Below are 12200 nucleotides of genomic sequence, written 5' to 3' on the forward strand. Positions count from 1 at the left end.
CTATAATCCCAGTACTTTGGGAGGCTGAGGCAGGCAGATCACTTGAGGCCAGGAGTTCAAGATCAGAATGGGCAACATGGCAAAACCCCATCTCTACTAAAAATACATAAATCAGCCAGGGATGGTGATGTGCGCCTGTAATCCCAGCTACTCGGGAGGCTGAGGCAGGGGAATTGCTTGAATGCAGGAGGCGCATGTTACAGTGAGCTGAGATTGCATCACTGCACTCCAGCCTGGGTGACAGACCAAGATACAGGCGTACTTACACTTAGCATTGTAGATATGGAGGCCCTTGCTGTGGGTGTGGGAAAACAGGGTTTTCTATGACAACAGTGCAATAGCTCAAGTGTATATAGTTCTGTTCCCAAAAAGTCCCTAAGTCGTTTCCAAACCATGGCTTCAGCCTCACTTTCTTTATTGCTCAGGGCTCCATTCCTTCTTTTCTTTGTCTCCGATTCATGTCCCATATAGAACAGTTCAGTAATTTATTTTTTGGTCTTAGCAAGGCTAATCCTTGCCCTCTGGATATCACTGTCCACACCAAGAGGCTTATCCAAGAAAGTTCATCTCCAAGAGGAACTATAGCACCAGGTGTTAGGATAATACATTTGCTGCTCCATTATAGCATGAAGGTCTTTCGTTACTTCCTACATTTAACTTCAAAGGGTCCGCCTTCCACCCTGAAGCCTCCCTCTGGTGTCTTCAACTGTGGGGTGTTATAGTCATGTGTTGACTCTGTGTTTTAATTTGTAAACTGAAACCTTAATACAGCTCTCTTAAATGTTAGAATGAGTGGAAAAATCACTTAGGGAGATTGTAGAAATGCAGGGTCCTGGACTTCCCTCCTAAAAATAGTCCTTTTTACTATGCCTGGAGTAGGATCAAGATAGCTCTCTTTTTGATGATTTTTAAACCCCAGCCTCTGTTCCAGATGGTTTTGCGGAAGGTGGTTCTCACACCACACTGAGAGGCATTGCTGTAGTGGGTGGTGGGGATGATTCCACCTCCTGTGCAGCAAGCCCTTTCCAACCCCCTGAGTAAGGACCTGGATAAGCACTTGACACAGTGGCTCATTCTGCCAGCAACTCTGTGAAATAGATGCTATTATTAGCCCATTTCACAGGGAGCAGAGAGTGGCTCAGAACGATCAACCTGCTCCAGGTTTCACTGCTAGTTCATTGATTCACTCACTCATTTATGCTCCATCATATGCTAGACCCTATCCTGGGGGCCAGTAGGTATCAGAGGAAAGGTATGAACTTAGAACTCCAAGCCTACATTCTTTACCACCATGGCATGTCTTCCTGAAGCATTGTGATGTGGAGGCCTTGTGTGACCGGGCAAAGGATGTAGGAAATAGGGAGGCCTCATCTGGCTGACCTATGCTGGCTCCCAGGGAGGTACTGTGGGGGCCTGTGGACCTGCAGAGGGCATCCAGGGCCAAGCATACACTCTGCAGGTGGAAGGTGTGGGGCCACTGGGACCAAGGAAGGCACCGCGACATCAGAAGAGGCAGAAACAGAATCCGCCCGAGCTGGGGGTGCTGAGATTGAAGGAGAGAGTGGAGGTAATGTTAGAGCCATCTACTTTCCCCCAAATTCCTCTTTCTCTTCCTTCTCTTCCTTCCCGAGTCCTCTCTGCCTCCCTCTATTCATCTTCCTTGTTCCTTCTTCAGCCTCGCCTTCTCACTCTTCCTTCTCTCTTGATCATCTCTTCTCTCACTCTCTGGCTACCTGTCCTGGGAGGTCTGAGTCGCTGTGGTAACAGCTGTATCTCCCAGCCCCTGCAGCTCTCCTGCAACTCCCCTCCCCACTGCTGGGGACATTTTAGGACTCTCTCAGGTCACCCCTGTGTCCCTGGACCAATCATGACAGATGACAATGCCAACCCTCACCTGAGCCCCACTTGTGTTTGAAGGACCAGGCAGGGAGCTAAGAAGTACAGAGGGAAATGAGGTCTGTGTCTCCAATACCCCGTGGACACAAAATGCAGAGGGTGGGGATGGGTCATGGTATAAAGTGGGAAAATGGTATGAGATAGGTACGAAGGATTCCACCCAAATATCCTCATATCCTGCCAGTTTTTCTACATCCTGACTGTCATTGCCTTGGTCCATTGTTCATCTGGACCCTTGTCCACCTGGATTCCTGCAGAGACCTCTTTTAGACCCAAGGTGTGCATCAGTATCCCTGGAGGGCTTATCAAACATAGATTTGCTGGTGCCACCCACAGCATTTCGGATCCAGTAGGTCTGGGGTGGGGCCTGAGAATTCATACTTCTAATAATTCCAGGTGCGGCTGCTGCCCCTGGCCCAAGCACCACACTTAGAGAATCCCTGTTCTAACTGATCTTAGCCCCAGCTGTCACCATCCTAGCCACTACATTATAAGCGGTATGAGTTATTATTATTTTTTACTTCTTTATTTTTTTTTAGACAGGGCCTTGCTCTGTCGCCCAGGCTGGAGTGCAGTGGTGCGATCTCATCTCACTGCAGCCTCGAACTCCTGGGCTCAAGCAATCCTCCCACCTCAGCCTCCTGAATAGGTAGGACAATGCCTGGCTAAGTTTTTAATTTTTTGTAGAGATGGGGTCTCGCTATGTTGCCCAGGATGGTATCGAACTCCTGGTCTCAAGCAATCTTCCTGCCTTGGCCTCTCAAAGTGCTGGGATTACAGGCGTGAGCCACCACATCCAACCAGAGTTATTATTATTTTTTAAATAGAAATCTGATCATCTTTCTCTCCTGCTTAAAACCAGTTAGTGTTTTTACCTTTGTTTGCAGGTTCACCTCAGGCCTTTGAGTCTATCCTGCCAAAAATTCTGGCCCTGTTCCCTGGAACCCACGCAAGCTGCTCACTGACAGGCTCTCCACAGCTGTGCTGCTTTGCTCATGCCGTTCCTTCTCCCTGGGATGCCCATCCCCCTCCTCTGCCTGCTAACTCCTAGCTGTCTTCAGGACCCCCTTGGCTCCTCACTCCTGGAAGCCTTTCTTGCTTTCCCCTTCTCTCCACGCCCCCATGTGTCCTGAGCACCCCTTTCCCACAGGTGTTTGTTTCTACCACACTGGTACATCCTCCTTGCCTTTCTGACCCCCTTCCTCCTCCACACACACACTGGGCGTTCAGCAGTTGATACCTGTGCCCGGATCTCCCGTTCTCTGTCTTATAGTCCCCTCCAGGCTCCCACGGTGCATGCATTCCTGTGTTCATTTGTTTATTCATGACACGGATCACTTACACAGCTGTACACCCACTTCCTTCTGAAGCACCAGCCTCGAGGCACTTCTGTTGGAGTCTCACCAAGACACAGGCTCTGGATCTGAGCCTCTTCCTTGGGGCTCATTTCCCTTCCAGCCTTCTGTCTACTGATCTGCCTTGACCACAGGCCCCTTCTAGGGGATGTGACAGCAGATGCTCTGGAATGTGTGCCTCCTCTTCCATGTTTTCAGCGTTGGTGGTGCCATCTCTAAAAGCAAATTTCCCAGCAGAGTGAGCCCCCGTTATTGGTCCAGGTAAACCCTGCTGGGCTCCCAGCCCTGTGACAGTGGGAATTTCAGCGAAAGCAGGGCAGAGCTATCTATGTAAAAAAGGCAAATATCTGTTCCTTAGCACTTTCAGCAGCACAATAGCAGTAGGCCCTATTTTAAACCCTTGGATAATTTGATCTTAATTATATGGTGTGCAGAGGCACTAATAAGTTTACAAATCTGCCAGCAACACTAAACACATATGTCTTAGAAAATGCTACCCCTTTCTTTGCTTATTGTAGGACTTGGAATGTGGGTAATTGTGAACAATTAAGAGGGAGTGACCAAACGGTGATTCAAGGGAAGCCTCTAGATAGGTTGGTGGAAGCAGCAAGTCTGCAGGGGGATGAAGGGCACCTGGAGGCTAGGGAAGTGGCCCGGAGCCTACAACTGCAGGAATCGCAGTTGAATGGGATCCAGAAAAGCTCGTCAAGAAGGCCAAGACATGTCTGTAATCCCAGCACTTTGGGAGGACAAGGCAGGTGGATCACTTGAGGTCAGGAGTTCGAGACCAGCTTGGCCAACATGGCAAACCCCTGTCTCTACTAAAAATACAAAAATTAGGTGGGCATGGTGGTGGGCACCTGTAATCCCAGCTACTCAGGAGCCTGGGGCAGGAGAACTGCTCGAACCTGGGAGGTGGAGGTTGCAATGAGCTGAGATCGCGCCACTTCACTCCAGCCTGAGCGAAAGAGCGAAAGTCCATCTCAAAAAAAAAAAAAAAAGGCAAACCAAGATATTGTTCTTTCTTACTTCAAATGGGTACCAAGAGGCCCAGTGATAGGTTTGAGGGTTTCAGAAGAAAAAGGCTGTGTAGCAAATCCAAGCTTCTGCTACCAGCCCCTTGTACCATGGTGGAGTAGAATCAGCGTGGGCCTTGGGATCCACAGTTTGCAAGACTCCCAGCTTGGCTCTGCTGCTCGGCAGCTAAATGCCATCGTGCTGGTTACCGTGGCTGTTTCTTGGCTTCTTCATCATAGAAAGGGGGAAATCCCTGCCTCCGGAGAGTCATGGTAGCACTAACAAGCACGTGTGAAGCCTTAAGCAGATGTCTCGGCGCACAGTAGGTACGTGAATCACATTCATTCATTTCATTCTCTGCCTCCTTTCTTTGCAAGCAGATAAAATGCTTTTATCAAGGTCTTCTATGACTGTTACATTTCCAGGCCCATAGGAGGTACTTGATCAATATTTACTCAAGGAAGGAACGAACAATCAATAAATACTGTTTGCTACTAAGTCAAGGAACTCAAGCACAGAGAGGTTAAGTAACTTGACTAAAGCACACAGCAAGTAGATGATAAGCTGGCCTTTAGTCATAGTGGGGGTCCGGATTCAGCACAATTCAAATTCAACATAGGGCAGAACCCAACTACAGCATGGGGCTGGGCTATATTCCCTGATCTTTATCCTGAAATGGCAATATTTTACAAGAACACTTATTTCACAGAGGAAAAAAGGAAACACCCCAAAAGCTGAGGGAGTGTGAACGCCTGATTACAGGCTTCTTTGGATAGAATACAAACTTTGCTTCTGTGATACGTGTGTTTAGGCAGATTAAACTCATGTTTGATTACAACCCCCAGGATAAAAGGAAAATAAATATGTTCATAAAGCCTAGGAATTCTCAAAGGGAGGAAGACAAAAAAATCATCAGTTAATACTCTGATGGCTGCCTCTAGAAGAGTCTAGCATAGATCCCACCGAGGCATCCCTGTGCTCAGAGCCCCCCTGTGTTCCCCATTTCCCCCACACTATTCACTCTTCCAAGCATGGTGTTCATGACCCTCTGGTTCTGTCTGAATCCAGCACATGTTCTGGCTTCATCTCTCCTACTTTCCCCTCCCACAGCAAGCCTAAGCCAAGCATCAGACTGCCTCCTGGGCCCTGAAAACCTGAGCTTTGCTGCCCAAAGGCCTCTGCCCCTCTTCTCCTTAACCTGTTGGGAAATACTAATCAGTCTTTAAAGCCCAATTGAAATGTATAAATTCCCTCAAAGTCCTCTCCTAGCTCCTTGACAGGAAACAATTGTTTCCTCTGCAGTGCTAAAGCACTTGGTAGTTTTCCTGTTCCATTCATCGAAATCTTCCTTTTATTAAAATATTAAATTTATCTGGGCATGTGTCTGATTTACCCCTGAATGTATAAACACACTCTTGTCCCCTACCTTCAGAATCCTGAACACTGAATAAGTGTTCGAAGAATGTGAGTGGATGGAAACCTCTTTAAATGAACAAAATAGAGGCCTAGGTGATTCAGGTATGTCATGCAGTGAGGTTTTATGCAGTCATTTGAAAAGTCATGTGCATATTTAAAGATACAGGCATATAGCTATTAGCCTTTAATTTCTACTGCTCTGGCATGGCCACAGCTACTCACTGACCATTCCATCTGCTTTTATTTTTCCTGTCCCCTTGCAGTGAGTTATGCAGGGTCATGTGAATATTCTAGCCAATGGAACATCAGCACGAACCATTTGCTAAGGCAATGAAAAGTCCTTGTGTGACTCTCTGGGTTTCCTTCTTTTGCTGCAGTGACTGAGACAGCCATAGGGTTCAGATAGTCCAGCTACAAAATGGCAACACCTCCATCACCTGGATACCTGAGTGACCACATGGAGCAGAGGGACATGTAGGCTAATGTGACAATCAAGTGATATTACACTATATACATACAGTGCCTAAAACAGCCCTTGGCTTATTGTAGGTACTTGACAAATGCTAGCTCCCATCTTCCCTTCCATTCTTCCATGTGGCAGACTTAAAACCGTCCATTTGTAAACCCAGTTATTTATCAGAGGGATCCCAGGATAAAGAAGTTGAGATGGAGGATTCAGAAGTCCACAGCATGAGGTATTGCTGTAAGAGTGGGCCAGATAAGCTGTGACGGTGGAAACTCTGGGAGGACCTGCGTGGATGAAGAGACGGGGAGCCTGAGGGTGCCCCTAACTCGGTAGTTTGACATTTGGCTTGCTTGTCCTCTCTTATGTAATGATAGCATTCAGTCCTCGCCCTGGTGGGGCAGAGGATAAGGGAGACAGACAGGAATCTCTGGATGTCCACCATGACAGCAGAAGAGAGATCTAGAGGGTGGTGTGTAGGGATAAAAGGTTATAAAAGGGGTGAGGTTTAGGAGCCTGCAGAGAAAGAAAAGCGTCCCACTTAATCCTGTTTGTCCTATGGGAGTTTTCTAAAGCCAGACAAAGGAAATCCTATCTAACGTCCGGTCTCCACACGCACACTGTCCAGGACAGTCTTTATGTTCTTTTTTAACTCAGCATACACTTGGCTGCACAGATTTTAAGAAGGACAAAAGTTGTTTTAATAGTGTTAATGGGGGGTGATGGGCGAATCATAATCTTATAACCAAAATGGCTCACTCATTTGTGCAGCTATTGAAAGCTAAGGCTCTTTGGTAGGGATAGAAGAAAAGGACTGGGAATAGCTTGCCGCCCACCTACTCTGCAGGAGTGCTGTGTGCATTTGCGAGGGGATACTTGGCGCTGTGAACTCCAGGGAAGGAAGTTGCTTTGCCAATCCCAAATATTATTGTGACTTGCTTAGGCAGAGATGAAGGAGCGATGGGGGTGGGAGCCTGGCTACTGAGTGGGGTGTTTTTCTTTTGGGGCTCCCAAGATACTTCAGAAGCAAAACTCCTGCTGAGAAAGACCCCAAGGAGAATGGAGTATATACTCTGGAATCTTATTCCTGTGAGCCCCTGGTCGAGAAACAGTGCCTTGTTGTAGCTTCATGGCTTCATCTATCCCAGCTGCTGACTTTAAACCTTATTGAAGGAAGGACACATACGGATCTTGCAAATAACTTAAAGATTGTTAGAAAAATGGAATGAAGTACATAACATTAGAGTAATAATGTAATGAAAGTAGAACATGAACATTTTATATCGTCATCCTTGCAAAATAGCTTAAAGTGCTTCTCAGGAAGGACTGCACTGGTATAAAGCTGTGCGTGGAACTACTGAAGTGCAGTTGGGTGGCAGAAAATAATCACAATAATTATCACTGTCTTGCATTTGGAAAGCAGTTTAGAACTTACAAAGCACATTCCATGTGCTTCATCTCCCATTAATCCTATAGCACAGCATTTAGGAGAACACTTGGGATGCTCTCCACTTCAGAGGCAGGAACCGTGAGGCCCACCCAGGTGAAGGGATTAGGCATCACAGCTACTAAAATCCTCCTGCGTCCAATCCATTTCGGTTCCACCAAACAAAAATTCAAAAACAAAATACACCAAGAAAAAGAACAAAGACACATATTCAGTGATTTTAAAAGCAGCTTGTAACATGGTAACGAAAGGCTTTACAGAGAGAGCCTTCCACAGTGATTTCTAAACACGTATTGTTTTGTTCTTTGCTTAAGGAAACCATGCTATGGTTTGGTGGAGGAGAGAGGAAAGTAGGCTTTTTTTTTTTAATATACGTAGAAAAATGGAATTTAGAGAGCTCGAGAGGCAGGAGGGAAGGTGGCATTGCACTGAGCTGAAGAGACAATAGACCCAGGAGGTGGGAAGACAGGGCTCTTAGATAAATTAGTGGAAACGTTAATTTAACTCAAGAAGTAATTAGGCCAGGTACGGTAGCTCACACCTGTAATTCCAGCACTTTGAGAGGCCCAGGCAGGAGGATCAACTGAGCCCAGGAGTCTGAGGCCAGCCTGGGCAACCTAGTGAAACCCCATCTTTACAAAAAAAATACAAAAATTAGCCAGGTGTGGTGGCACACATCTGTAATCCCAGCCACTTAGGAGGCTGAGGTGAGAGGATTGTGTGAGCCTGGGAAGTTGAGGCTGCAGTGAGCTGAGATCACACCACTGCAGTCCAGGCGTCTCAAAAAAAAAAAAAAAAAAAAGCCATTAGAAGCCCATGTAGGTTTCTGAGAAGGGGGACGACAGCAGCAAACCGCTTGAGAGATGATTCTTATGGCACCCCAAAACATGCAAAAGGGGAAATGGGTGTGCAATTGGAGAACATTATGGAGGAAGGAAGGACAGCCAGGACTTTGTGACAGAACCAACTCCAAGGGAGACAGGGAGGAGTCACACCTGACAGAGTCCAGAGCAGTAGGCTGGGGATGGGGCATGCTGGAAGCTGCCAATCAGAGTCACGTAGAAGCTCATCTGCACCACAAGAACTCATCCTCTTCACCCACCTGTGGTCGAACATACCCTTCCAATTCCACATAGACTCTCTGGAGGTTGGGTGTTGATATGGTTTGGGTCTCTGTCCTTGCACAAATCTCATGTTGAATTGTAATCCCCAAGGCTAAAGGAGGGGGCTGGTGGGAGGTGATTGGATCATGGGGGCAGATTCCCGCTTGTTGTTCTTGTGATGGTGAGTCAGTTCTCATGAGATCTGGTTGTTTAAAAGCGTGTAGCATTTCCTCCTTCTCCCTCGTCCTCCTGCTTCAGCCATGTAAGACGTGCCTGCTTCCCCTTCGCCTTCTACCATGATTGTAAGTTTCCTGAGGCCTCCCCAGCCATGCTACCTGTACAGCTTGCAGAACTGTGAACCAATTAAACCTCTTTTCTTTATAAATTACCCAGTCTCAGGCAGTTCTTTATAGCAGTGCAAGAATAAACTAATACAGGTGTATATTGGGAAGAACTCCCCGGGTAATTCTCCCTTGGGATACGAAGGCATGGGATAAAAGGATAAAAATTAAGACCCCAGGGCCAGAAGAGCTTAGGTCTAACACGAGTAGATAGGAAACATGAACTGCAACCGGCAGTGCTATGTGATAGGGTGGGGGTATGTAGGGAAGGCTCTAGGAACTCACGTGACAGGGATGGTTCACCCTACACAGAGAAAGGGAGAGTCAGGAAAAGAGACAGTTGAGCTGTTCTCAATCCTAGCTGACTATTTCAAATAACCAATTAAATCAGGCTGGAGGGCTCCGGGCGTGGGGTGGGGGTGGGGGGGATGGGGCAGGGTTGCCTGGGTAATGAGCTGTTTTAATGCACGTGGTTCTAATGGAACCAGGGTTGAGAACAGCTGTCAGATTTTTTTTGAACAGGGTCTCGCACTGTTACCAAGGCAGGAGTGTGGTGGCATGATCACGGCTCACTGCAGCCTCAACCTCCTGGGATCCAGTGATCCTCCCATCTCAGGCTCCTGAGTAGCTGGGACCACAGGTGCATGCCACAGCACCCAGCTAATTTTTGTATTGTATTTTTTCTTTTTCCTTTTTTTTTTTTTTTTTGAGGCAGAGTCTCACTCTGTTGCCCAGGCTGGAGTGCAGTGGCACGATCTCGGCTCACTGCAAGCTCCGCCTCCTGGGTTCACACCATTCCTCTAACTCAGCCTCCCAAGTAGCTGGGACTACAGGCGCCCGCCACCACGCCCCAGCTAACTTTTTGTGTATTTTTAGTAGAGATGGGGTTTCACCATGTTAGCCAGGATGGACTTGATCTCCTGACCTTGTGATCTGCCCGCCTTGGCCTCCCAAAGTGCTGGGATTACAGGCGTGAGCCGCGGCGCCCAGCCACTTTTTGTAATTTTTTCTAGAGATGAGGTTTCTGTTTTGCCATGTTGCTCAGAGTGGTCTCAAACTCCTAGGCTCAAGTGAACCACCCGCCTCAGCTTCTGAAAGTGTGGGGATTACAGGCGTGAGCCATTGTGCCTGACCCATAAACCATTTTTTAGAAGAGAGCTATGACACAGCTATGTTTTATAACAATTCTGGTGGGGGAGTGATCTGGGGCTTTGTGTTCCCATGTGTGGAGGGAAGGGAGTGATTGGATTATGAGGGTGGTTTCCCATGCTATTCTCACGATAGTGAGTGAATTCTCACGAGATCTGCTGGTTTTATAAATGGTAGTTTTTCCTGCTCTCTCAGACGCTCTTTCTCACCTGTCACCACGTAATACGTGCCTGCTTCACTTTCCACCATGGTTGTAAGTTTCCTGAGGACTCCCCAGCCATGTGGAAGAGTGAGCCAATTAAACCTCTTTCCTTTATGAATTACCTAGTCTCAGGTAGTATCTTTATAGTGATTTGAGAATGGACTAATACACAGAGGATGAGTAAAAAGAGATGCAAGAATTTCCAACATTTGGCTAAGTTTATTCGGGCTATGGGGCCCCCTTTTGCCTGCAGTGGTGATAAGGCAACGGCCAGTGAATCTTAGAAAAATGGTATGTTTGAAAGCCACAAAAATGATTGTCTTACTTCTCCATGAGATTTTTGTTTGTTTAAATAAAATGAAAGGTGATACAGTAGACTTCCCTTCCAAATTCCAACGTGTGGAGTTGCCTCGCCTCTAGCTAATTGAAGGTTATGAAAATAAGTGATTTCAAAAACACCTGTCCTTCCAATTCAGGACATAAAATCCGTCCCATCCTCAATTTTTGTAAGAGTTTCAGGCAGTGTAATCATATTTTAAGTATCAATCCAGGCACTTGGAAAAGCAGTTCTAGTAAATGAGGTAGGTCTTTGCCTTTGGACTAATGTGAGCATGGAGGGTGGCTATTTTCTTCCTTCTCCTGGCCCTGTTCCTGCCTTCCTTAAGAAATCTTTGTATTAAATTGAAGTTTATTTTCATTGTTTATAGTTTTTAATTGAACACCTTTAGTTCTGTTTTGACATTAAAATACGGGTGAATTAAAGTTTATATTTAACCCTTTTACACCTGTAATCCCAGCACTTTGACAGGAAGATCGCTTGATACCTGGGCAACATAGCAAGACCCTGTCTCTACAAAATTTTAAAATTAGCTGGGTGTGATGGCATGCACCTGTGGTCCCAGCTACTCAGGAGGCTGAGGCAGGAGGATTGAGTGAGCCCAGGAGATTGAGGTTACAGCAGCCATTTCTGTGCCACTGCACTCCAGCCTGGGCAACAGAGTGAGACCTTGTCTCAAAACAAACAAACAAACAAAAAAACAGAAAACAACAACAAAAAAACACCCTTTTAAAAACCATTAAATTAAGTTGATTTTTACCTGTATGTTCTTGGATTTTACCCTCCTCTTCTTCTTCTATGAATACAAGATACTCACAGATATCTCTTAGTACAAAGTACACAAACACAGACACTGTTTCCAGATGGTCGTACAAGTTTAATGGTGGGTAGGAGCACTGTAGACCCGAGTTTACAGATGCTTCATTTTATTTTTAGACTCCTCGGATGGATTTCCTTCCTCAGTGTAATCAAGCATTCATTAAATGCCCAGTAGACCAGGCCTGGGGGTGAGGGGCAGAGAGATGTATAAGCTAGGCTTTGCACACTCCTGATCTTCCTACTAAATTTAAGATATAAGTATGGGAATGAGATTATTTTTTCTATTTTAATGTAATGAAATTCACGGCATCGATTGAAGCTTATAGGAGTGCATCCAACAAGACCCTTCTGCCTTGGATCCCATCCAATTGTTCTGTTACATGATGTGTTTCAAGAATGCCTGAGTCAATGGGGAGGTGGCAGTAACTGATCATTTACTTTACTCTTACAGAAAAATTGGCATTTCCATTATGTACTGTTTTTCTGAGCTTTTTAAGCATGGACTGAAAAAAAATGATAGAACCTGCCTGGTAAAGTGCTTATTAAGTGTAGGGAATCAAATATTATACCCTTAACTGTTTCCCATTAGAAAAGACCAAAATGTTTTAATAAAACATTGTAATAAATGTTTTTTAAATGTTCAATATTTTACTTA

The sequence above is a fragment of the Pongo abelii genome, chromosome 7 (assembly GCF_028885655.2).
Source record: "Pongo abelii isolate AG06213 chromosome 7, NHGRI_mPonAbe1-v2.0_pri, whole genome shotgun sequence".
NCBI lineage: Eukaryota > Metazoa > Chordata > Mammalia > Primates > Hominidae > Pongo > Pongo abelii.